At 35.8% G+C, this 24,891-nt stretch overlaps 1 pseudogene; it reads left to right on the forward strand.

Moving 5' to 3' along the window:
• The first annotated feature begins 21,857 nt into the window (after positions 1–21,857).
• Positions 21,858–22,585, forward strand: LOC120606154 (60S ribosomal protein L7-like 1; annotated as a pseudogene).
• The last annotated feature ends 2,306 nt before the right edge of the window (positions 22,586–24,891 follow it).

A 24,891-nucleotide genomic window follows, 5' to 3' on the forward strand; every position in this document is an offset into this window, starting at 1 on the left:
AAGATTAATGATAGCAGGTATTATGAAACTACTGATGAGAGACATCCAGAAAGACGAGCTTGAAAATACTACCTAAAACACAGAAACGGCATCTATAAAAAAGATGGGGAGAAAACTGTAAAAAGACAAATTAACACCCAGATAACTTTTAAGATAGCTTGGTGAAAAGTAGACTCAACAAATGTGTCTGGCAGTAATAGAATGAAATGAGAATCTTGGTTACCTTGCTGGTTTGCAAGGTTAAAAGACAAATAGCCTAAATCCATGCTATCTTTACTGTAGCAGACAGCTAATCAGATGTCTAATTTTAGCTTAGTTCACATATTAGGGTCAATGAAGTTTTAGGATAAGAAACTATTATTTCTTGCTTGATGTCTTAGGTCCATGAGCCATGGGATGATTTATTTTGTTGATAAAGAAATGTGGGATGGCCTTGAAGGAGACATAAAATGACCCAAGAATTTGTGGGTTATAAGGAGATGCTGACCACACTTTTGTGACCCCGCACCCCCTTCTCCATTCTTCATCTTCTCTGTCCTCCAAAATCACCAAGTCTTCCTCTCATTTCTCACAGAACAGATGATCTTTCACATTTGGTTTCTTTTGAATAATAGCTCTAATACAAACAGGCATATCAATATCTTTTCCAAATGGCAGTTTTCCTTCATGTAAGAGAAATTCTTGTGCAAACTGTCAAAAGAAACCTGTATTTTTTTTTCCAGCACATAAGAATCCATTATAAATTCTAGTAATTCACAGGCCTTTCTTTCTCTGCTTGCTTTGTCATGAAGCTTTAGGGAGTAGGGTGAAGAGCCACTGAAACTCAGCTATAAATTAGATGACCATCTATAATCAACTTGTTAATCAAAGTCGTGATCAGAATATTTAGTATTTAGCATCCTTGATAATGATAGTCTATTATACAGCCTTTCAAACATCACTTATCTTTTGTTGCCAAAAAAAATTATTCTTCTTTTTTGTTGTTATTGTTGTTGTTACAATGTAGAAAAATGTTTTTGTGAGCATTCTAAGAGTTTAGGCAGACAGAATGAGAAGGCTAATTTTTATCCCCCTAAAAGAGCAATTCATATGAAGATTACTCTTTTCTTTTCTTTTTCTTCTTTTCTCTTTAAGAAAAACCATGTACAGTAAAGAAATGGTGAAAAATAGAAGGCACAGTAATGGTAAGGGATTATGTGGGTGAGAGAAGGGTGAAGAGATTTAGTGACTACCCCAAGTGGAAAAATTGAAAAGGGGGAAAGACTTGTAATACAGACACGTTTGTTGTCTAAAACTTTTTAAAGAAATCTTCAAAATTTAATTTTTCTTTAAAGGGCCAACAGGTACTACTGTTTTTTTTATATATTACATCAATAGAGATTGGATCACATGGAGCCTCAGGTGTTATATGTGATATAAATTTATGTGTATAATAGTTAAATATATCTATGTTTTTTTAAGAGCAAGCCATTATTTATCTTCACATCTTCCACAACACCAAGCATAGCATTTTGAACAGGGCAGACACTCAATATTTACTAAAGGCACACAAAGAAATATGGTTCCCAGATTAGTGTTTACTATGGTGGAACCATTGTGATATGCTGGAAAGAACATGGGACTGGTGACATGAAAAAACTCAGTTGTACTCCTGGCTATTTAAACTCAGTAGCTTTGGAAACTTCAGCAGGTTCTCGTTTCTAGAATCAGGTTCCTGCTCTGGATCATAAGGGCATTGACTTGGTCATCTCTCACTGCCTTCTAACATTCTAAGTCAAATACTTTAACCTTATAAGTTTCCAGATACTTTTATTTGGCATGGATGGATGAAGCATTGTTTAGTCAAAAATTCCATCAGATCTGCTCTGGAATTAAGATTATATCTTGTTTTCCATTGCTAATTGTTTTAAGATAAACAGCTGAGAAAATTCTCTGAAAGAAGGGTGACAGAAAGCCCTTGTTTACAACTCGTGCCACCCTTGTCTAAATTACTACAGATGATAAAGTAGCCCCAGTAATAATAGCTGTATGTTCAGTACATATGGTATATTCCAAGCCCTGTGCTAGTCATTTAACAAACATTTTCTCTCTTGCTTATAATAATGCTAATAAGTAGGCCTCATCATCTCAGCTGCATTTGTAAAACAATCTCTCCTAGAAAACACTACTTGAAGTCAGTATAACAATCACAGGTAAGAGAGCTGGAGGTCAGTTGGGATAAGGCGTTAAGAATAAGGACTAATCCTGCTCTTCCTTAGGTGGTAACTCCTAGAGTTGCAGAAAAGATATTGCGTAAATTTACATTTATAAATTTATATTTGTAAATAATATCAATAGTTTGTATTTTTAAGGAATTGATATCTGTAAAAGACTTTAGAATATTTGAATAGCTCTTTCTTGAGCAAATGACTTTTACTAGAAATATCTTTTGACCTATTTTCAGCTGGTTCTATTGGAATTGGCTTTTCTTACAAATAGATGAACCCAAGATTTATTGTCCCGAGAACATGTGGAAATTAGAAATGGACTAATGGAATCCATTAATATCCTCTCAACAATAGATGAATTGTAGATCAATACAGTATATTAATAGAGTCAAATTGATTTATATAAATATCCCATTGGGACAGCCTCAGGTGATAGCACTAGTCTCACTTGCCTAAAAGGACAAAAAAAAAAAAAACTGGACAAAAGCTTCCTTTCCCACCTTGTATTTTAATAATTTTGAAATGAAAATAAAATAAGTTAGCCTATATTACTTAATGATAACATATCATTTCTGATTGAAAACTAAACATCTAATAATAGCAAAGTGAACAGTACTCTTGTAATAAATTGTCATGCAATCTACAGACAAATGTTTATATATTTTTTTGTTTTAAAAAAAGGTTTTATAATGGTTGAGTTTAGATGTCCTTTTTATTTTCAGGATGCAAATAACTCTGATAAAAGGGTAAATATGATCGATATAATAGTTGCCCTCCCCTGTACATATTCTCCATAAACCTTAAAGCCTAACCACAAAGATAAAAAATAGAATTCCAAAGGAAAATTACTGCAAAAGTGCTGTGTGCTAAACTGGCATCAGACATAAAAATAAAATGTCTGTAAAGCTTAAGAGACTAATTAGGATTTTAATATGGTCATATTCCTAGGAAAATATTAGGAATCATGATGTAAGAAGTCATGTTTCATAAATTAAAATAAAAACAATAGAGGCAGTCAGTCTATTAAAATGTTTCTATATAGAGAGTTAATGAAAATATTTAGTTTTTATTGGGGTCTCATTTTATTATTATCAATGAGAATCATTAAGAGAATAGAACATGGAATGACTGCCCATATTCCAAAAAAAAAGGTCAAAAGGTAGAGCGTAGCAGTTCAACAAGAAAAAGAAAACAAACTAAATTATCTACTGCAGAAGGACAGCATGTTCAGCCAGACACTACAGGGTGTTTTTTGGTTTGTTTTTTTTGACTCATGGCACTCCAGTACCCTTGCTGATGAGTTTAGATTTAGCGAATGCATATATGGGTTTGGGAGTCACTCAGCTCCAAATGAAGGGTGAGGATATATACATTCACGTGCTCCTAAAAGGAGATGGGCACAGTTGTAGCCATCAGACTCTGTGCAATTTGGAGCAGGGTGCAGAATAGAGAAGTCAGCTTTAATTCTGGAGGAAAGGTGGAGATAAACCCAAACATCCCTTTCCATTTCTGTTGACCGCATACAGAAATGAAAGCAAAAAGTAAACAAGATAAGTTGAAAGTTTATCATTCTTATCATTCTGACTCTTAAGAGAAAAAAAAATGTATATTGGGTCAACATGATTGTCATATCACTGATTATGAATTTAATTTCCATTAATATAGAGGCTAGAAGCGCTTCCAGTGACATTCAGTAACAACCACTGTTACTTAAATGAACTTTAAATTCCTGTGCTGCATCCTAGGGCAAGGTTTATGGAATTTAAATTCATAGTGTATATTTTAAAGCATCAGATGAAAGGTAGTTGACTCATGTTGGTCAATAAGAAAGTAATTTTTTTTTCTCCGTTGGTCACACCATTCTAAAACCATTCCTATTAATACAATTAAACAGTAATTGCTCTCATCCCTTGTTGAGAATAGAAAGGATTGACAGCACAAATCAAGGGGTACGAACACAAGTTCTTACCAAAACGACCCACAAAGATGGTGGTTATTAACCAAACTCAGACTTTTGAAGATTTCTTCACAGAAGTCTATTCATTTCCACAAATGCATTACAAGGAACATGAAGTTAAAACTAGAAGTAATTTGACAATTGCTAACTAAGTGATTAATGAAGAATTTCCACATTCTTAAGTTTTTAACAATGACACAAAATGAAATATGAAGAGATGAAAATGTTGAGAAGAAGCAGATGTTCAGAGGGAATAACACTAACTTGAGAAAGCTTAGGTCCCTGATTCCCAAGTTTCACTTAGGAAGGATTTTCCACCTCCTCAGTTCTTCTAGTACTGATAGTGTTCTTATAAGAGAAAAATATATTATTTCAGCTTCCTGATTTATCTAAATCATAGCTCTTAAAAATAATTAAAATAATGCTTAACATATATAACAAGTTTAATGTAAAAATCACCATGTCAAGTGTTTTACTCACCACAATAGCCTAAGAAGCAAGTATTGTGATTGTTCGTATGTTATTAAGGTGAGGGAAAATATTCCCCAGGAACAGTTATTAAATAGCGGATGAGAGATATATGCTCAGCTTTTAACTGGTCTCCTGATCCCCATTGTTAGTCACATTACTTCCAGGGGCTGTGCTGTGAATATGGTGGCCACTAGCCACATACGACTCTTTTAATTTAAATAAATATAAATTAAATAAAAACTCATTTCCTCAATCACAATAGCCACATTTCAGGTACTCAATAACTACTGTATTTCATAGTGTAGATAGAACATTTATTACAGGAAGTTCTATTGGTCAGCACTGTCTTAGGACATTGGTTTTCCTTTGATGCACTGTCAACTTTCTCTTCCATTCTCCACAATATTCTAAACCTGAAAAGTCCACAGAGAATACATGGGCTGTGATGAATCTTTTCTTCCCATCCCCCAGGAAAGAGCTACTATCCTCTCATCTGGAGAAAATTGTTTCTATTCCGCTTCTCAAAGCAAAGCTGTTTTAATAATAATAAAAAAAAATGATTAGGAATGAAAGTTTTAAATTATTATTAAGTAGAAATGTGAAGGGTACTCCGTGGGAGTCAATGTGAACTTTTCACCAAACCATTTGTATGATCTTTGACAGTCGAGAAAGGAAAGCAAGTAAGATTATTATAAAGCATATTTTATGGTGTCGATGTTATTTTGGCGCCACATAAAATACTGATGAAATTTCACCAGGGAATGTTGCTATGTGCAGTTCTGCATAGAATGCCATAAGAGGACGTTCTAAGTCTGAGAACACATCAGAAAATAATCAAAATGATTTAGTACTAAATTATGACAAAGAGCTAGCCAGTCTTAGCCTGAGTCCAATAGACAAAAAGAAGATGTTAAATATCAGGGAGGTAAATGAGATCCAGAAGGGAGCAGAACAGGTAATTGCCAATAATCTCCCAATAATGGCAAATCAATTTAATGTTAGTAGTGTAAACTGTTGATCATTAAACTAAAAATGAATATGTCAGGTAGTATACCAAAAATAAAAGTTTAGACATGATAAAGAAATAAACTAAGCAGAACTTTAATTGTGATTTTTAAAGGCAGAAAAAGAAAACATCCAAAAATACTGACAGAACTAAGATAATGATTTCAACTGATCTAGGAAAATATGTGAAAAATGAAATAAAGAATCAGTATTGTTGGCTAACCTACAGTTGAGTTTATTTGTAGTTTTCATTCCTAAAATGAAGGTATACTATCTTATGAAATAATATGCTACATTAAATTTTTACATTGTCTTTGATTGTGGCACAACTTCATTTTGCACATAAGAAAAAAAATCTTAGACTCCTAAATTGTTTTATTGAAGGAAGCTTTGAAAAGTCCTCTAGTTTACCCTCTTCATAGTTGAAAATATTGAGACCCAAAAATGGTCAATATTTTAACCATGGTCACTTAGTTTACTGGTAACACAGTTGGGACTAAAACCATAGCACCAGATGAATAATTACTGTCAATAAAGTAGCCAGTGGCAGCGACTCTTCTCTATGTATCTAAAGACCCAAGAAATTTGGATGAGATGATATCTAGAGTCCTTCCAACTCTAACATTTTAAGAATTCTTTTTCAATCAAAAATACTTTTTATTTTGATTAACATTAATTTTTAAAAAAAAAAGAAAAAAATTTTAAAGTCCCATAAAACCACCCAAAGAAAACTACAATTCCATCACAGATCTTTCTATAGAAGGTACAGATATTACCTACTGGAAGTGCTCTCTGTAGAACACACAGCAACCATCTCTTTAAGAATAGTATCATATCTCTTTCACCTTTGTATCACTAGGTCCTGGAAAGGTGCCTAGAGCATGAAAAATGTTTATTGAATTGAATTCTTAATTTTAGAGATGAGGAAACTCGTGCTCACCCTGGCTAGAAGATTGTCTTTCCATTAGTCTAGTCCATTCTCAGCAGGGGTAGTATTGCACCTAAAAGGGTGAAAATTGGTTCTTGAGGGGTAGAAAACTTCTGTTATGTATAAAACACAGATATACACAGAACACATAAAGGGATATACAGTATAGCTGGGGTATTAAGATTTTATGAGGGAGAGAAAATTATGAAAAAAAACTGAAAAGGCTTCTACAGGGACAAAAATTTATTTTAAATTAAAAAGGTCAAGAAACACTAGTCTAAGCCCATAGAAATTCCATGAAGTGAAAAAAATAAGTGTCACGAAATCAGAAGTTATCACTTTTTTAAATTGAGCCTGAAAAAATGTTTAAAATGTTTCATATTCTGTTTACTGGCTCCAAGACAGTATAAATATAATTTAAGAAGCTCCCCTTTTCCTCCTGAGTAGGGAGTTCCAGTAATAGATCTGTCCAGCTTTATGGATAGTTATTAAAGTGGTGTTATTTTGTTCTTATGATTTGATCATTCATTTTAGAGCTTCACTCTTCTATTCGAAGTCATCCTTTTTCCAAGCATTCATTGCCGGTTCCTCGAGAAACTCTCCCTCTTCCTCCAGGGGACCCCAATTCTCTCTGTGATCTCACAGCATCACTGGCCCTCCATTTCATCTGAACTTTGAGCTCCTCCCTCCAACCCGGTTATGCAGCTTGGAAATCTCAGCATCCCTCTCTAATGCTATTACCCACACTTTAGAAGGCAAGTTTCAGGTAGGCAAGCAAGTGGCTAAACAGGACTGTAGAGTATGATATTGCAGCCTCCCCAAATCTTGAAGGCCCTCTTATTTGGCTTCAATGAGGGAAAGCACTCCTGTCCTCTCTTTCACAAGGAAATAAGATGGGGGAGTAGCTTTTCCTCAGCTGCACTGTACTCCTCTAAAGCAGAATGGCCACTCCTAGTCCCTCCTCTGTCATCCTTTCCACTCTTCTTTGCTCCACTCTGAAGTGGGCTGACTTCTCACTGCCCCATGAGAGGTAACAGGCCTCTACAAATGACGCTTCTCTAAACATTGGATTTGGAGCGCGTATTTGACTCTCAGTGATTTCTTTATTCTCAACTATGAGCCTCAATGACTAAATCAAGCCCTAGGATCATACATCATACTTTGCTACCAGGTGCCATTTAGCTTGGGCACTGTGCTAAGCATGTGATACACGTTATAGCATTCATTTTTTATAACCAATCAGTAAAATATTATTTTTCTCATTTTACAGTAAAGGAAAGTGAGTCTTCAAAATTAAGGTACATAAACTATTTTCTAAACCATAAACTATTTTCTAAATAAGTAGTTCAGCTACTAATGGAATCTAGACCAGTTAGACTCTCAAGTCTAAGCTGTTAACCAATCATTTTTTTTAAAGTAAAAGTGAAATAAAATTAACTTGATTGGGGACATGCTTGATAGATATCCTTTGATGGCCTTAGTACATGGTCCACCAGGAAACCTATGTCTAAAGTTCAGGCTCAGGTAAACATTAATAGTTTATACCATCAATTTTGCTTTTTTTACATCAAATTTTATTTTTCAACCTGAATTAAGAAAAGTATTTCATATGGGAGGCTGAGTAATAGAAAATAACCTAATAGCGCCCAAGTATTTTAGAGAAGACTTAAAAAACTAACAACACTTTTCCAATTATTGATTTAAAAAAAAAAAAATAATGTGTTAAGCGAAGAAGCAGAACAATGACAGGAGGCTCTGCTATTAATGGTAATGATTCCAAAATAGCCTACCATCAAAATTGATGATAGAAAGTATTAATGTTTTCCTGACCCCCAACTTTATTTTGGGCCACAATAACTGAATCAGAACACTGCATCATTTCTGGTTGATAGATGAATAATCTGTTGCAAGGCTGGCCAAGAATTCCGGACTCTTGTGTCATCTCTGATTCATCTATGTCACCGGGGCCTGAATCACAGCTGTGTGACCTCAACTGGTTGATGAAAAACAGAGGAGAGAAAAGAGGAAAAGATTTGGAAGAGATCTGACTTGGAAGTTTGTATGCTTTATTTCTTACCTACAAATCCTTATGTAATCCTATCTGTATGTGTATAGTTTCTAAAAATTTTTTTTATTAATTTCACAGATGTTTATATGGCAAACATTGTAGATATTCTTGTCCATTCTCTACAAAATATCAGTTTCTGGGGGATATATTTTTAGCTTTCTAGTCCCTATAGATCATCTATGAAGAGACCAGTTGACTTTAGCAATAATCCAATGATCTGATTGGAGCTATGGGGAAGTACCAGCAGCTGCCTGACTGAGTCACTAAAAACTCCAGTTTAGCTATTGTATGTCTTAACAATAGCATTGGATATCTTTTGTCAAAGGACTCCTCCTTGCTTGTGCAGAGATTTCAAGGTGCCCAAGACTCTTCCACGTTACCTTCATTAAAACCTACATGGAAGTAATCAGGGCGTGTTGGGCTTTTTGTTATCAAGACAACTACCTTCTCTGAGGAAGCCATTCTGGGGCCAGCATTTCTTTCTCCTAAGGGAGCAGAGGGAGTGGTAAAGTCAGAGGTCAAGGTCTGTGTTTCTAGCTGAGGGGGTTGCAAAAGGAACAGCGAGGACTCTTTAATTTAATATCACAGGCAGCAGAGATATTGAAAATGCCAAGTTCTTAAACATTCCCAATGAATTACACCAAATTCAAATTCTTGTTGGCAGAGTGCTACAGCTAGCCTGTGCACAGACTTTAGAGAAATTCTTCACCAAATCTTTCTAATTTATAAAGCTATGAGGTTAAATTAGTCCCTGGGGGGAATTACCAGTTCACTAAAGAAAACAAAATACAACATAACATTGGAGGAGAATAGGATAGAAGAAGAAAGGAAGGGAGGGAGGGAGGGAAACAGTACACTGTGCCTATGGTTTTGTTTTTTCCCATGTACAAATAAAGTAGCCAGTCTATTGCACGTCCATGAGTTAAAACAATTGTTTTGAAATAGTTAAACATAGAGGTCTTGTGGTCAGCAGTTCAGAAAACCACTAATGGTGTAAAGGCTTCCACATTCAGTTTTATAACTTTTTTTGCTAGACCTCAGTTACTTCATCTAGGAAATAGAGCTGCAATTGGCCATTAATACCTTAGAGATCGAGGTGCCCACTGCCTGTGTTTGGGGCCAGAGTTTGAGTAGGCAGTGTCTTTTTCCTACCTACAGTCCTATGGAGGAGCATCCAGCCTATCCATCATCCACAGAGGTTCCACTATGGGTCACTTTTGAGCCCCACCAGAAAAATTTCTTTTAGAACAACAATTTTAGAGCTACTACTAGCAGTACAATTCTGTGGCATAATAATATAAGAAGAATTGATCAATTGAATTTTTAAAGAAACTTTCACTCATTCCAGAAATGCTTTTTGAAGGTCTCCTGTATGTTGTCCACCATCCTAGGTACTTGAGAGGCACCAGTGAACAAAATAAAAATCTCTACTTTCAGAGAGCTTACATTTTAGCTATAAAGAATATGAACCTTACATCCTTTGCAAGGTCTACAGGTCAGGGGACCTGCTTCGAGTTATAATATTCATTTTATTTAAAACCATTCTCTAAAGTCAAAAAAAAATGTAAAGAAAGAAGAGCAAAGGAGAATGAAGTAAGAGGAACAAAAGACAGACGCAAAAAATATTGAATATAGCTAAGCTTTTCGTGATCCCAATCTTTAGCAAATTTAATTTTAAGAATAGAAGAAAAATGTGTCACCGTCATGTTACGATTGGCTAGTTCAGTTTACTTCATCAATTATGTTTGTAGACTGTGAATAAGAATAAATAGAGAATGTATCATATTTTAGTTCCCTTGACTCTGCCTATTTCAACTTCTAAGAACTATTTCCAAACTTATGTTTATTTTCTCCTAATTTTCATTGATTAAATCATTTATTGAGCATCATTAATATTTAAGACACTGTGCTAGGTGATTTCCATAACAGTTAAAGTGTTAAATATTAACACAGTTATTTTTTAACATAGTTTATCACCATTACATAGGTGAGAAAACAGATACTCAGAGATTAAATGACCTCCTCAAGATCACCCTGCTAGTAAATGGAGGAGGCAACATTTGCATATAATTATTAATTTCTCTAAGCCTACCTGTCCTAATCTATAAGTAAGAAATAAAAATAACTGCTTTATAGAGACGTTCTAGGTATTACAAGTAATATATGAAAAGTTGCTATGGCAGTGCCTGACACATAAAAGGCTGTATGGTAGCTGATAGCTATTATACTATATATCTCATATATCAAGTGGGGATACCTTATATCCAAAAATGTAGAGATGACTGAATCAAAACTCCACTATTTGCCCTGAGGAAACTCAATGTCCTCCCCAATATTTCAAATAACCAGTGGTTATTTACCCTCTGTGATTTCCTGATTCCAGTAAACTTATTGTTTATGCTACAGCTTGCAGTTGTCCCATTGTTGGAACAGCATAAAATTGAATATTAGATTTTTCTGTTCCAAAAATTTCCTTGGCCATTTCAGCAAAACGGGCTGCCTCTCCCACACTTAAACTACATTCATTTCTTACGCAGAATAGGGTAGTTCTCTCTCCTAACCACTGTTTCCTCCAGGCTTCAGCCTCAGCCCCAAGCAGATTATCAAGGTATTTTCCTAAAAAAAAAAAAACAGTTTCTTCCTTAGGAAGACCCTTAATACCAGCTGATAAAATAAGTTTTTACACAATTACCTAACTATTATCTGCTAAAGTACCTAGAGGGCCCCTCATTTTTACATGATTGGAGTAGATTTCTTGCTTGGGCTCTGAGGCGTGCAGGGTAAATCAATGTGGACAAGTTATTCTGGCATTTATTCTCTCAATTATAAAATGAGAACGATGGGCTAGATGGTCAGCAAATCCATTTTTGTTCAGTAATTTTGTTTTACTCAAAACTTTCAAATAATTCCTTTTCTTATAAATTTCAGCATACAGGATAGGGTTTGGAGTGGAACTTGAGAATATTTCATAACCAATTGCACAATGAAAGATACTTTATACATAAGGAAAAATCATCAATTTTGTTTTCACTGGTTTACCAAAAATGAAATAAAAGCCACAAAGTCTCCTCTAGCATTTTCAATCGTGGTATACTATATGACCACACTAATAAAAACAGAGGCAAAGGAGATACAATATTTTGAAAATGTTGGAAAAGGGCAGAAATGAAATTGTTAAGGGTAAAACGTGTTATAATAATATTGATGAGACCAGGAAATGTTTTTCTATCTGGCCACTGAAATTCAGGGAGGTAACTGTTTTGTTATGCTGAAGTATTTGGCAGTGAGTACAGTACCTTGCAGAAATATATTTTTCTAGTTAAAAAAGAAATTGATCCTCACTGTAAGGAAATTGGAATATTCAGAAGGATAAAAAAATAAAATATAAATTATTCTTTGTATTTTCAGCCAGGAATAACCATTGTTAATGTTTTGAATTTTTTTTGTTGGAATTGATTGGAACCATGGTATATGCATAAAGTTATATTCTGACATATTTCTTAACGTGGGTGACAATTATATCTTTCTCATTAACCTAACATTGTTTAATGAAGTGTTGAGTCATAACTAAGGTCACAGTAATCAGAATTAGGGTAGGTTGATGACCTAGTCCTTAAAATTAGGATTATGATTTTCTTTTTAGAGTAAATAATAAAGTTGGGCACTTATTTTCAGAAATTCTGAGGGGGGAATGAAAACCATCTCAGTATTTGAAGGTTGTTTGTTTACATTTAGAATAGCCATACCTCCTAGCTGTATGTCATAGGAAGTTGCTGCAATAAACCTCAGTGAGCATGTCAGAGAAGGCCATGAGGAGAGCTTATTTCAGGGTGGAAGGCAGACAAGGCACTGAGGTTCAGAAACAAAGCAAATAGGGGCAGTATAGTGCCATGAGGACCTCAGGCACTTGTGAATCTCCTTAGTTGAGGTTCAAATCCTGGCTCTTAACCCTTGCCGGCTGGCTGGATTTTCCTCTATGGGACTCTATAGGAATTAATTGGCATGATGTATGTAAATTTTAATTTTACATTAAAATAAAATATACAATTTTTATATAAAAATTTATTTTAAAACTTATGTAAAATTTATATAAAATTATAATTTTAAGTTCAATATAAATATTAGCTATGCATTATTTTTATCATTATTATTACCATCTGTTTTTGACAGTTCCAATAAGTCTAAGTCTCAGGGGGTTATAATCATGAAACACTTGAATGGTTCTCTGGTCTCAACTTTCCACTACTATTTTTGGTCTCACCTTAGCACTATCTTGAGCAAAAGCTATGACTTTCCTGTCCTTTTGGATTATTAAAATTCAAGCTTGCTTAAAACTTCCATCTCAAGTAATTTAAATCTCACCTCTTACTTTCCCACCATTCTTACTCCCAGCAATTTTGAACTGGGGCTCTGACTGTCTGGTGTGGTTAAGTGATGAGGCTCCCTCTTCAAGACCCAGTAACCCTGATTAGGACAAGCAATGAGAAGGAAAGAGGAAAGTGTTTATTATTGTCTTATTTATTTACTGGCTGCTCCTGTGGACCTATATCTGTTGGTTGTTGCTTCTATTCTGGGCGGTCATGACTGACCTTCTGTGCCTCATCTAACATTGGCTCCTTCATGAGATGGCATCTTGAGTTCTCTAGGAGGGGCCACATGGGGCTTTCTCCCACAGCGCAGTTATCTGACATGTTGATCTGGGTCAGTATGTTCGTTTGCTAGAGCTGTCATAACAAAGTACGACAGCCTGTCTCATAATCTTGGAAGCTAGGAGCTTGAATCAAGGTGTCAGCAGGGTTGGTTCCTTGGCTTGTGAAAGCATCATCCCAATCTTTGCCTTTTTCTTAGCATGGCATTCTCCTTATGTGTATGTGTCTGTCCAAATTTCCCCTTTTAATAAGGACACTAGCATATTGGATTTAGGTCCACCCTAACAACTTCGTCTTAACTAATTACATCAACAACAACCCTATTTCCAAAAAAAAAGTTGTATTAAGTATTAGCGATTAGGACTTAAACATACAAATTTTGGGAAAACTCAATTCAACCCATAACAGTCAAAACCAACCATTCCCATGCCAACCAGCCTCTCTCCAAATTCTTGCCTCGATTGTTGTGTACATTGTAGGAAATTAGGGGTACACGGAATGAACCTTTCCCACTGACTCATGCCTTGTTATATCTGTGTTTATGGCATGAATTTAGTACCTAGGTTCTATACACTCTCATCCTCCCAGTTCAAGACACCTAGCTTGAGCTTATCTGCTTTATGCTTCTAAGTGACTTAGCCTATTGTGCCCAAGCAGATACTCCAGTGAGAAGTCTACTCAAGTCTCAAAACTTTGTTTAACCTTCCATAATTATTAACTCCTTTTTCCAAATTTGGTTGCCCCCAAATATCATGAAGTAAATATTTTACTGCCCCTCTCCCTAGAGTTGTCTATTTGGAAAGGAGGAGAAATGCATGGGAAAAGATGTGAAGGCAACCAGCTGGCTTAGTGATGCTTTGGTTAATTTCCTCAAAGGCATATGCAGGCCTTTGTCTGCTCTGCGTTGCCCAACATGACATGTGGACCTATATACTTCACTTTGCATACCCTATTGTGCTTGTTCATTTCTTTATCTTAAAATAAGATTTCTTTTCAATATATTGTCCCAGTGTTCTTATAATTTCAAAAATTGTTTCCAATATAATTAGTTATGCCACAAAACACTGTGGCAAGTTTGGGGGCAAGGCTTAACTGAAAGAGAAGCATAACCCCACACCCTATATACCCCAAATAATTGATATCTTCTGTGATAGGCTCTACTGGGCATAAGAATTACATTTTTCAACTCAAAAAATTATAGAGAAGAGCGAAACCAGTAGAAGTCGATTTTTTCTCAGATTCTAGCAGAAGCGGTATAATACTGGTCAATTTCACCATTTCTCCAAAATGATGGTTCTCAAAATGTATTTCCTGGATCACCTGGGATCTTATTAGAAATGCAAATGTTTGGGCTCCCCTCCAGACCCACAGAGTCAACAACTTTGGCAGTGGGGCCTAGTCAACTGAGCTTTAACAAGCTCCCAGGTGATTCTGTTGCATACTCACATTTGAGAAGCACTGCTCTCTAAAGCAGGAGTTCTTAACCATGGCTTCACATGAGAACATCTGGGGCCCTGAAAAAAACAGTCATCTGGACCCTAACCCTTATAGATTAGATCATAATATCCGGGGTGGGTTCTGAGCAGAATTATTTTTAAGAAGTTCCTCAGATAATTCTAGTGGCAACCAGAATCGAGAACTACTGCTCTGAAGAGCTCTTCTGGGGGTGCTGTCAGGTAGAACTGGGCCAGGCAATTAGGGCTTTGAGTCTCCACCCTAATTCACCTGGAGCAACTGAACATTTATCTCTTTCCCACTCTTGGCTTTAGTGTAATGTTTTGTTTGAACAAAGCTTTCTGTAGCTAAAAAGTACAAACATTAATTCTCTAAAGGATAATAAATTGTAAAAGCCAAGAGCCCCTTATTTCCTTCTAATCTCATTTGATGGAGAAGGTGAGACAGTAAAATAAATATATCTGGAGCTTATCAGGGAAGGATAGCAGCAGGAGGCTCCTCATGAGGTTATAGGAAACCTGAGGTTTTGGAACTGGCTAAAGTGCATGGAAACATTTGTGTGGGAAGTTCAGGAATGCGGTGTGCTGTTCCAACGGCTCAATGTTTCTCTAATCTGATCCTCTACAACTCCTTGCTCATTAGAACATAAATTATACTATTACAGATTAAAAACATGTTCACCTTTTGAAGAACAGTTCATGGTATGAAAGTACAAAGTAGAGATATTTTTCCCCTGATTTTAGTTAGCCAGCATCAAATCTCTGAGCAAAATATGAAATACAAAACACAGAGATGCTTAAAATAATAAGATGGCCAAAGAAAGGCTACATCGGCATACACAGCTCACATTGGGGTTTTTTAATGGCAAATATAATGTTGCAATTGAAACTATTTTAGAATACCTATTTTAAATATATTTATATCAATCGAGGCAGTTTTTGTGCATAGAGATGCCAAGGTATATAAGAAGGAATAAATGTAAATATAAAAAGTGAATAGCTTCATTGATCAAGGTAGGCATTTTAGAAGGCAATTTGACTCTCTCTCTCTCTCTCTTTCTCTCTCTCTTACACACACGTGCGCATACACACACACAAACACACACACACACACACGCGCACAGAGTGAAAGACTTTGCCAACATTCGTGATTAGGGACTTTCAAATATCCACTAGGCCCCTGGAAAAGGAAACTTAACTAAAGAAAAAGTCTAAAGTGTTACATGCAGTCACTGCACTGATGATGGACATGAGCTCTGAGTAAGCACAAAAACAATGAACGATATTTAAATCTGGAGAGGTATGAAAACAAATGCCTTATGAGTGTCATAGATATCAATTGAACAGATGGAGAGAAAATGAACCTGCAGGGTAGGAGGCAGAGGTGGCTGTCAAAGGTGGCAAAAACAGGAAACTCCAGTTGGTGAGATGCATGGTAGAATTATAACAGTCATCATCATAAGCACCTCCTTCCTCCCCTCACCCCGCAATGTATAAATAAGGAACTCGAGTATGACAAACACTCCATAAAACACTCATAAAATCACATTATCCTTCCAGGTCTCTTGAGGTGCACCCCTGCTTTAGAAACTCAAAAAAGGAGGCAGAAATTCTCCTGGCAGAGAGGAGAGTTCAAGCAAGACTTCCTATACTGGAGAATGAGAAGACAAGACTGACAGACAAAAAAAAAAAAGCAACACTCCTTTCATCCAGAATGTGTAATATTGGAAGATAAGAAACAGTGTGGCTCAATTTGTGGGGCTTTTCATCATGGCTTTTAAACTACTTAAGGACTAGCACTTCACTCATTCATGCTCCTGACATCCCACAATGAGCACAGGACCTTTAGTTTGAAGAGGAAAGTAAACATAATTTGAATATTCTGTTAATTCTTCATTAAAAATTCCCAATGACCCCGTGTTTTTAAAAAATGAAGTTTTAGATCACATGTAACCTATGTGTAATTTCCTACAACTTTTTAAAACATTTTTAGCAATAGAATCTGTTTACATATTAATTCTCATGGCTGAACCACAATTTATAAAACAGACTAAAGTAGAACTGTAGTAGCCAATATAGGACAGGAAGCTCAGGCTGTTGGGTCACCCATCTTCCCTTCACCCCACACAGTGACCTGAGCATTCTCTACGAGGCACTGGAACTTAGCAGAGCACTTTGAAAATTGTTGTTCTAATGTATATATGTTATATATCATGAGTGTATATGGAATATATTTGTAAAATCATTACAAATGATGGGTAGTGCTTGTTATGAACCAATCAATTTATCTGTCTCTCGTTGACCCAGGCACCATCCCCACAGAAAATGCCTTGCCCCAAGGCCTTCGATTTCTCACCCTCGTTTTATTTTGAGCAGATGCTTTTCTCTCTTTCTTCAATTAGAATCTTCACTTATTTTTCTTTGTAGTTGTGGTACAACTTACAACAGTAAAGTTCCCAAAACTTAAGTGTGCAGCTCCATTATTTTCACCTATGGGCACACCTGTGTAATTCCCACCTAGAACAACATAGAGAACATTTTAGCACCCCAGAATGTTCCTTTCAATTACCAACTCTAAAAGGTAACGATTCTTCTGGCTTCTCACATGGAAGATCAGATTTGCCTGTTTTTGAACTTCATATAACCATGGTGATACAGTATGAAGTTTTTATGTCTGGCTTCTTTCACTCAGCAAGTAAGATTCATCCATGTGCCTGTCTGTGATATTGGTTCACAGAGATGACCTTGACTTATTTTCCTAAGAGCAGAAGTTACCATATGTGTGTATACACACACACACACACACACACACACACACACACACTTTCTCTACCTATCTTCATCTCAGCATGTATCATTATCAGGTTTAGAGGTGAAAAGGACTTTAGAATCTTAAATTTATCTAGCCCAGTAATGTTAAGAGACTGGCCTAAGGCCATGCCCTTGGTTCTTGGAAGAGCTAGGAACAGAGAAGCTCAATGTCTTGACTCCTTGTCTAGTAGCCTCTCTGTTACTTCATACTCCTGTCTCTCTTTATTACTGTCCTCTCATTCATCACCCTACTTTTTTGTTTTTTTTTTTTTGAGAAGCAGCAGAAAAGCTCATCTTCCCTATTGGTAATCTCCACAGGAGTATGTCCGAAGTTCTCTCTCACTTCTCCAGCATTGACCTGACCCCCAGCCCCACCGCCATGGGCTCCTTCCTCTGCCATACCCTACTCATCTCTAATATCTTCACAAAGTTGCCAGTCTCTGTTCTTTTTATTCTAAATTCTGACTGCTGCCTTTCACTCTACATTTATCTAGTTCTTGGTACTTTGAAATCTCTCTTTCAATGCATCATGCTGTGGAAAATGATGACTACTGACACTCTTCCATCTATCTTTTCCAGTCCTTCACTCTAGCTACCTGTTCTCAGACTGCTAAGACTTTTAATTTCCATCTACCGGAAATGTTCTGCTCTCTATCCTTCTATAATTCTCCCATTTCATTGTAGCTTTATCATGGATCTGTGTTCTATATCTGTTCCCTCTGCTGTTTAGTTCTTATTTCACGTCATCTAAATTTGTTAGAATATAAAATTATTAATACATCTGACAGCATCAACAACCGAGGGTGAGAGATCACAAACAGTAACAATAATGGCAAACATTTATATAGCCATCTACTATGTGTCAAGTATGATTCTAAGCATTCTACACATATTGACTCATTTAACTCTATAATGGGCACTATCTTTAAGAACCCTGTTTTACCAATGACGAAACTGAAACAAAAAGAAGTAACTCACTTAAAGTCATACAGCTGGTTAGAATTCGAATTCAGGGGATCCAAAGTCATTCATCTCAACTGCCTCCCAAAGATGAAGATGGTATGGTACGGAATGTAGGAAAAAAATTAAAAGAAGTCAGCTTAGGGTGTTTGAGGTAAATTTTCAGGAAAAATTTGGAGAGGATGGGCAACAATATAGCAGACGCAGGAATTTAATGTGTCAAAATCATCTGGAAGGAAACAACAGGTTGATAAAATGGAGAAGATTTCCAAGGGCTCAGAAGTGGCTGTCTTCATGTAAAGAATGGAAGAAATGAAATCGAGCATTCAACCAGCATTGCGAGGACAAATTGCTGATGTAAACACAATGACTCAACTGGAGAAAGGAATAATGTTTGGTGTTAGTCCAGGACTATTGCTTGGATCAAGTTGGTTTTTATAGATTATGTAATGACAGCCTAGTTTGTTTTTGTTTTTGTTTTTTTTTTTAATAAAAATGCTAGTTCATTGCTTTCTATAATATATCAAATTAGATTAACTAAATGAGCAAAATAATTATTTGGCAGAAATTAAACCGCATGCAATTTCTTCAAGAACATAGTCTTAATTATTTCTATATCATCCATGGTGCCGAGAATAGTATTTTCACATTTTCCATACCAGAGCTGCTATGTTCATATGGAGTTTTTAGTGAGATTAAAATAATGATGGATGGTTGCAATCTATTAGTATAATAATAAACCATCAATATTTATTAAAGCCTTATTATGTGTTTGGCCTTATTCTAAGTGCTTTATGCCATTTAGTCTTCAAAAATACCTTCAATGGAAGGTGCTATTCCCATTTGGAAATAGGAAAATGAAACTCAGAGAGGTTATGTAACATCATTGTAGCACAATTAAGTGGTAAAGCTGGGATTCACTCAATCTGTTTGCCTCTAGAACTGAAGGTAATATATTATCCACTATGCTAAAGAGTCTGAGACAGAGACAAAGAGAACTAAAAATTGATGCCTATATGTAGAAACAATGCTAATATAATCAATGCTAATGAACTAATACAGAGCTATCCAGTGTTTCTTTTGAGATTCTTAGAGACTAATTCTGCTTTCTCTCACACACATTTCTATTGTAAAGTTCTGGGTCTGCATGAAAGGGCTTTTGGTCAATGATTCTGTGTATTACAAGTCAACTAGAAATTAATAATGCCAAGTATATTTTCATTTATGCTCTGCAAACTACTTTATCTTATTTAATCTTATTTTATCATCACAGTCATGAGATGTAGTACAGAGATTGTTATGCAGAAAACTAGTCACAGGGAGGGACTCATATCTTATATCTCACAGCTCATATCTCACAGCAAGACAGTGACAGCAGGTTCCTGCAATAGAACCCAGATCTGCTGTTTCTTAATCCTGACCTAGGGCTTGCTTCTCAGTTTCTTTTAAATTGAATTCCTTTCCTCATTACCTGCCTCCAGTATTTAATCAGCTCTGTGCCTGACCCAAAGAGGGTCTATAAAAAATATAGATTGAAGGAAAACAAGCTATTCTGCCTGAATAGGCTAATGCTTTGCAGAAGCATAAATGAGTTTACCACCTAATGATGCCATCATCCGTCTAACTTTATTATCATTGTGAGAGTGCCGTCAGAAATTACACTACTTTTTAAATGCAGAGTTTTGAACAGAAGTGAACATGGGTTGCTGTTTTTTAAGTTGGTTCACTATGCACCTCTTAAAAGAATGAGCTTTGGTTTGTCAGGAATACCTGAATCCAAATCCTAACTTCCACATTTATAAACGACGGCATGAGCAAGTTATGCTCAATTCCCCAGGCTTTAGTTTCCTCATCTGTAAATATTATCTAATAATATCTGCTTTGAAGGGTATTTGTGACTATTAATTAAAATATTAATTCAAGCAGTACTTGAGACAGTGTAAACCATAAATACTAGTTATTATATCATCTTCATTCTATGTTTTATCTAAGATAGCATTGGTTGTAAGACTTCACATTATTTTTATCATAAAGAAAGAAGACACTGCCAATTCAACTATATCATGCCACTGATTATAAGATGTATCATATTTCAGTAATGTTAGAATTGTGACAAAAAGTTTCACCTTAGATATATAAAATACAGTATATATGCATGTGTGTGTGTGTGTTCAAAGATTTAAATTACAGTCTGAAGCGAGTCTAAGAGTGGAAAGTTTTAACTAAATTTCCCCAAAGAAAATTTAAAAGCAGTTCTCCGTTCAATCAAGTAAAATTCTTTCAGCAGTACAATGAAATGTTTTGAGGTAGAGAGAACTCTGTATGCTTTTCTAGTTAGTATGTTTTTAAAGTTATGAGTGATGGTTTAATAATGTGGATGTGTTCACAGATTTTTGAGGTGAGCTAGTAATGTGTATTGCAAATACAAATAAATGCTTCTGATATGTCATTCAAAGAAGTAAAACATATTTTTGTTCATAAGCAGATAAGTATACTTGCAGATATTTTCCTGCTAGAAGTGATTTCTAGTGAATTTCAGAAACTTTATTGGTATGACAAAGTACAAACTCCTGCCAAAGCCAATACATGAGGTATATATAGAGAGACAGAAGAAGAGATTTCACTGATGAGATTTTTATTTCTTGGTTCTCATTTTCTATTACTGCTTGGTGAATAGCCATGAAGTATTCAGGGTGCTTTTGCTCAATAAATGTCTCAAGTCTTTCTTTTCTAACTTGAGTCAAAACCAAGCACAAATCTTAACAAAGGTTAAATATCTAGAGAACCTAGCAAATCACTGGAGAGCTATACCTAGCTCTCAGTGTATATTCAAAGATAATCTAATGTACAAGTGATCTTTGGAACAATCAGTTTAAGGTTTAATAATATCATGACTCCAGTTTAACTAAATCAGTCATGACAATTGATTCAGAATATCAGACACTTTCACTGTTGTAGTAATTGATCAGATCAAATACATTGATCCAATTTAGGATGTGCTTTTTGTTGGAAGTGGAGATTAATGTTTAAACAGCAGTTATTTGACTACCATGGTTTGCTATTTGCAAATGGAGACCTCATTTATTATGGGTACTTGAAGTGGGCTTAAAAGGAAAAGAGCTCTCAGACTAACAGCTCATGATAAATGACAATAAATTAAAAGGTTAAATGTTTTTCTAAATATGTTTGCTTTTCATTAATTTGTTTAATTTTAAATTTTACTTTTGAATGTTCTTGCTTTGGAGAATAGAATACAGAGGTGGCCAGGATTGTGATTCCTATTGCGATTCCAGATTTGAAAGTTGGGTGCCCTATAAAGAGGCACTTAGAAAGGTGTACTGTGAAAGATGGCAGAAGGAGAACAAAGAAAAAATACCCCATTGGTGCCAGAAAATTTTAAAAAGAGGAGGGCTTATCAAGCCCTCAAAGCCACCCAGGCAAAACAGACACTTTTGGAAAAGGAGCAGAGGAAAGGAAACGAGCTCAGGTTTAAGCAACTGGAATGGTTCCTACACGATGCTTGGCTGCAACGACGTGGCAGAGTGCACTTCATATGACTAGAAGTGAAACCTCTTGGTTTGGAAGTGCCAGATGAACATTCCTTGGCCTTTTTTGTACACATCTAAAAGATTAATGAGGTGAGTTTAATGATGAAGAGGATCACTGCAAGCCTTCACCTGAAGAAGATTTTCAGTGGTATTTTGTCAAAGTGACCTCCTAAACCATGCTGCATGTAGTGGAATCTTATGTGACCTGGAGATTTCCAAATTTGAAGTCTTTCAGGTCTCATCTTGAAACGTGGACAAGCCAAGGTCAAGAATAAAATTATCCCTTTGACAGACAACATAGTGATTGAAGAACACCTGGGGAAGTTGGGTGTCATTTACTTGGAAGACCTCATTCATGAAATTGCCATTGGGGAAGAATTTCCAGATGATCTCAGCATTCTTGGGCCCTTTCAATCTCTCAGTGGCCCCATCATGCTACCAAGAATAGAGTGGGCTTCCTCAAGGAGGTGGGCTTACCTGGCTATGGAGGTGAATGCATCAATCAGCTCATCTAGCAGCTGAACTAAACCCAGAATATCTGAAAGCACAATGCATTGGATGTGTTTTTGTTTTTTGGAAATATTATCCAGTATCTTCAAAGAAGATTTTTTTCTGCTATATCTTCAGAAATTGGGGGGAAAGTTCAGGGAAAAGATAGTGATGTTCCTTGCAGGCACTTCTCATCCCAGCCCAGTTCCAAAGGAAAATTCCCAGTGTTTTCCATGTTGACTCCTGCTGCCGCCTCGGAAATCAGCAAAGGATTCACGCCATGGAAGAAGGGTCCTGCTTCATTACAGCTATCTAGGGGTTTAATGTTGATGAATGGATCCCCAAGCATGATAGCAGTGGGCTATGCCTAGGGGCATATTTGAACCAGGGGGCTCCTAATGCCCTGTTTTGGAAAGAGCCTTAAATACAGTTACAGGAGCACACACACACACAAAGGCATACTGTAACTCTTTGAATCTAAGATGACTTTGATTGTAACTAGAACATTGGTTTTATGTACCACTAAGAACAAAAAAATACCAGCATTCAAACTGTAATGTACCATCAAGAGAAAAGTCATATTCAAATTTCAGGAAAGTTAAAATATAAAAATATGGATGACTTAGAATTGATCAAATATGGTAGTTTGTATCATAAAATGAGCCATGTTATTTATCTCAGGAGCTATTCAAAGAAGACCACATATTATGCTACAGAGAAAATCAGGAAACTTGGTAACTTTAGGGAGCATAATGGAGCTCCTACATTATTCTGGATGCTTTGGAATTACCCAATGGTATAGTTCTCTAATTCTGTACTCCCTGAATTAAAGGGATCTTCACCCTTTCCCCACCTGCTGGTACAAATTCCAGAGCAGAGGAAATAATCGCAGCTTGCAAAATAGCTTTTTGAATGTTCCTTGCCAGTTTTGCACATAGGAGAAGGTTCAAGATAGAATTCTAATCCTCATTTAAAGTAAATTGCTGATAAAGATATTGCAGTGGAAGCCCTGGGGATAGAGAAATTGCTGAAAAGTCAGAATGATCCATGACCTATAGGCTCTCATATTATGAAACAGGATGAGAGGTTTAGTCCTCCAAGGTAAGTGAACGCTTCACATCTCCCCTTTTAAGTCATTAAGCCACATTATGACAAATATAGTATATTACTGGGGACAGAGAACTGGAAGACAAATACCAGAAGCTGTATTCCAAAGGGTTACTATGGTTAAATCAGGATAGTCAGTCCCAATATCACAGGTATAGATAGATATAGACTGACAACAGTAAAAAGCAAAATATATGTATACATTTATATAAAATATAAAGAAATATACGTATTCTTGTTTCCATAATATATATAAAAGTTAACAAGGAGTATACAAGAAGCAACTTGAGTTTATTTGAATGAATTTTAAAAATGCAATGTGACTATCTAAGAGCCTTCTTATGTACTTCTAAACTATTTTGGAGTAGATTAGCTCTGTTTCTCTACAGGGTGAGACAGGAAGCAATTTGCATGATTGTCCTTGACCAGATACTTTTTTCTTAACTCCCAAGTTACATGTGGTTTCCCAAGGGAAGGAAATTCTCAGGGCATTCTTGCCCCAGGGTGTACAAGAAAAAATAATTATTCTAAATTTTATAGACATTAGAGAAGTGCTATTCATGCTTAGACATTTTCAAATCTGAATACTTCAATGAAGAAGAAAAAAACTAAAAACTGTACTCTAATCTTATGTGTACACGGTCTGCCAAGCCTCCATAAACCTATTTTAGTGGGAAATGAAAATGTTGTCCCAAACTGTGCAGAATTCTTTGCTATTTATTTTTTTCTTATTATTAAACATTGTTCTTTTAAAGAAAGGAAAAGGAATCACGAGAAAATGCAGGAATGGTGTGCCTATGTGATGTGCACCTAACAGCAAATCGTAATGAAACCTAACTACAAGTATGCCAAACTACACAAAACAGTGAGACAACTAAAGCCAAACTGTTAGGCAAAAAGTTTTATGTTGCTTTTAAGTTTAATCTTTAAGGAGTGAGTGATTAGAGTAAAAGGACAGAATAAAGTTGAGTGCAATTTACGTTTTTCTTTCAGTTTACCTTTAAATCATTTTTTTATTCCAAAATATGTATGTACTTTATATGCATGATTCTACCATATTTGATAGATTTCAGAAAATTAATTAGGCTTTGGAGTCTGAGGATTTCACATGGATGTGGAGTGTCTGTCCTTTAACTCAGTGGGTGCTCTATAGAGCAGAACAGCTGCATCAACTTGAAAGGCACGTCTATTGTGCAGGGCTCACTCTAGTCCTGAGAACCGGAACTGAGGGAGGTTT

This window comes from Pteropus medius, unplaced genomic scaffold (assembly GCF_902729225.1).
Source record: "Pteropus medius unplaced genomic scaffold, Ma_sr-lr_union100, whole genome shotgun sequence".
Taxonomy (NCBI): Eukaryota; Metazoa; Chordata; class Mammalia; order Chiroptera; family Pteropodidae; genus Pteropus; species Pteropus medius.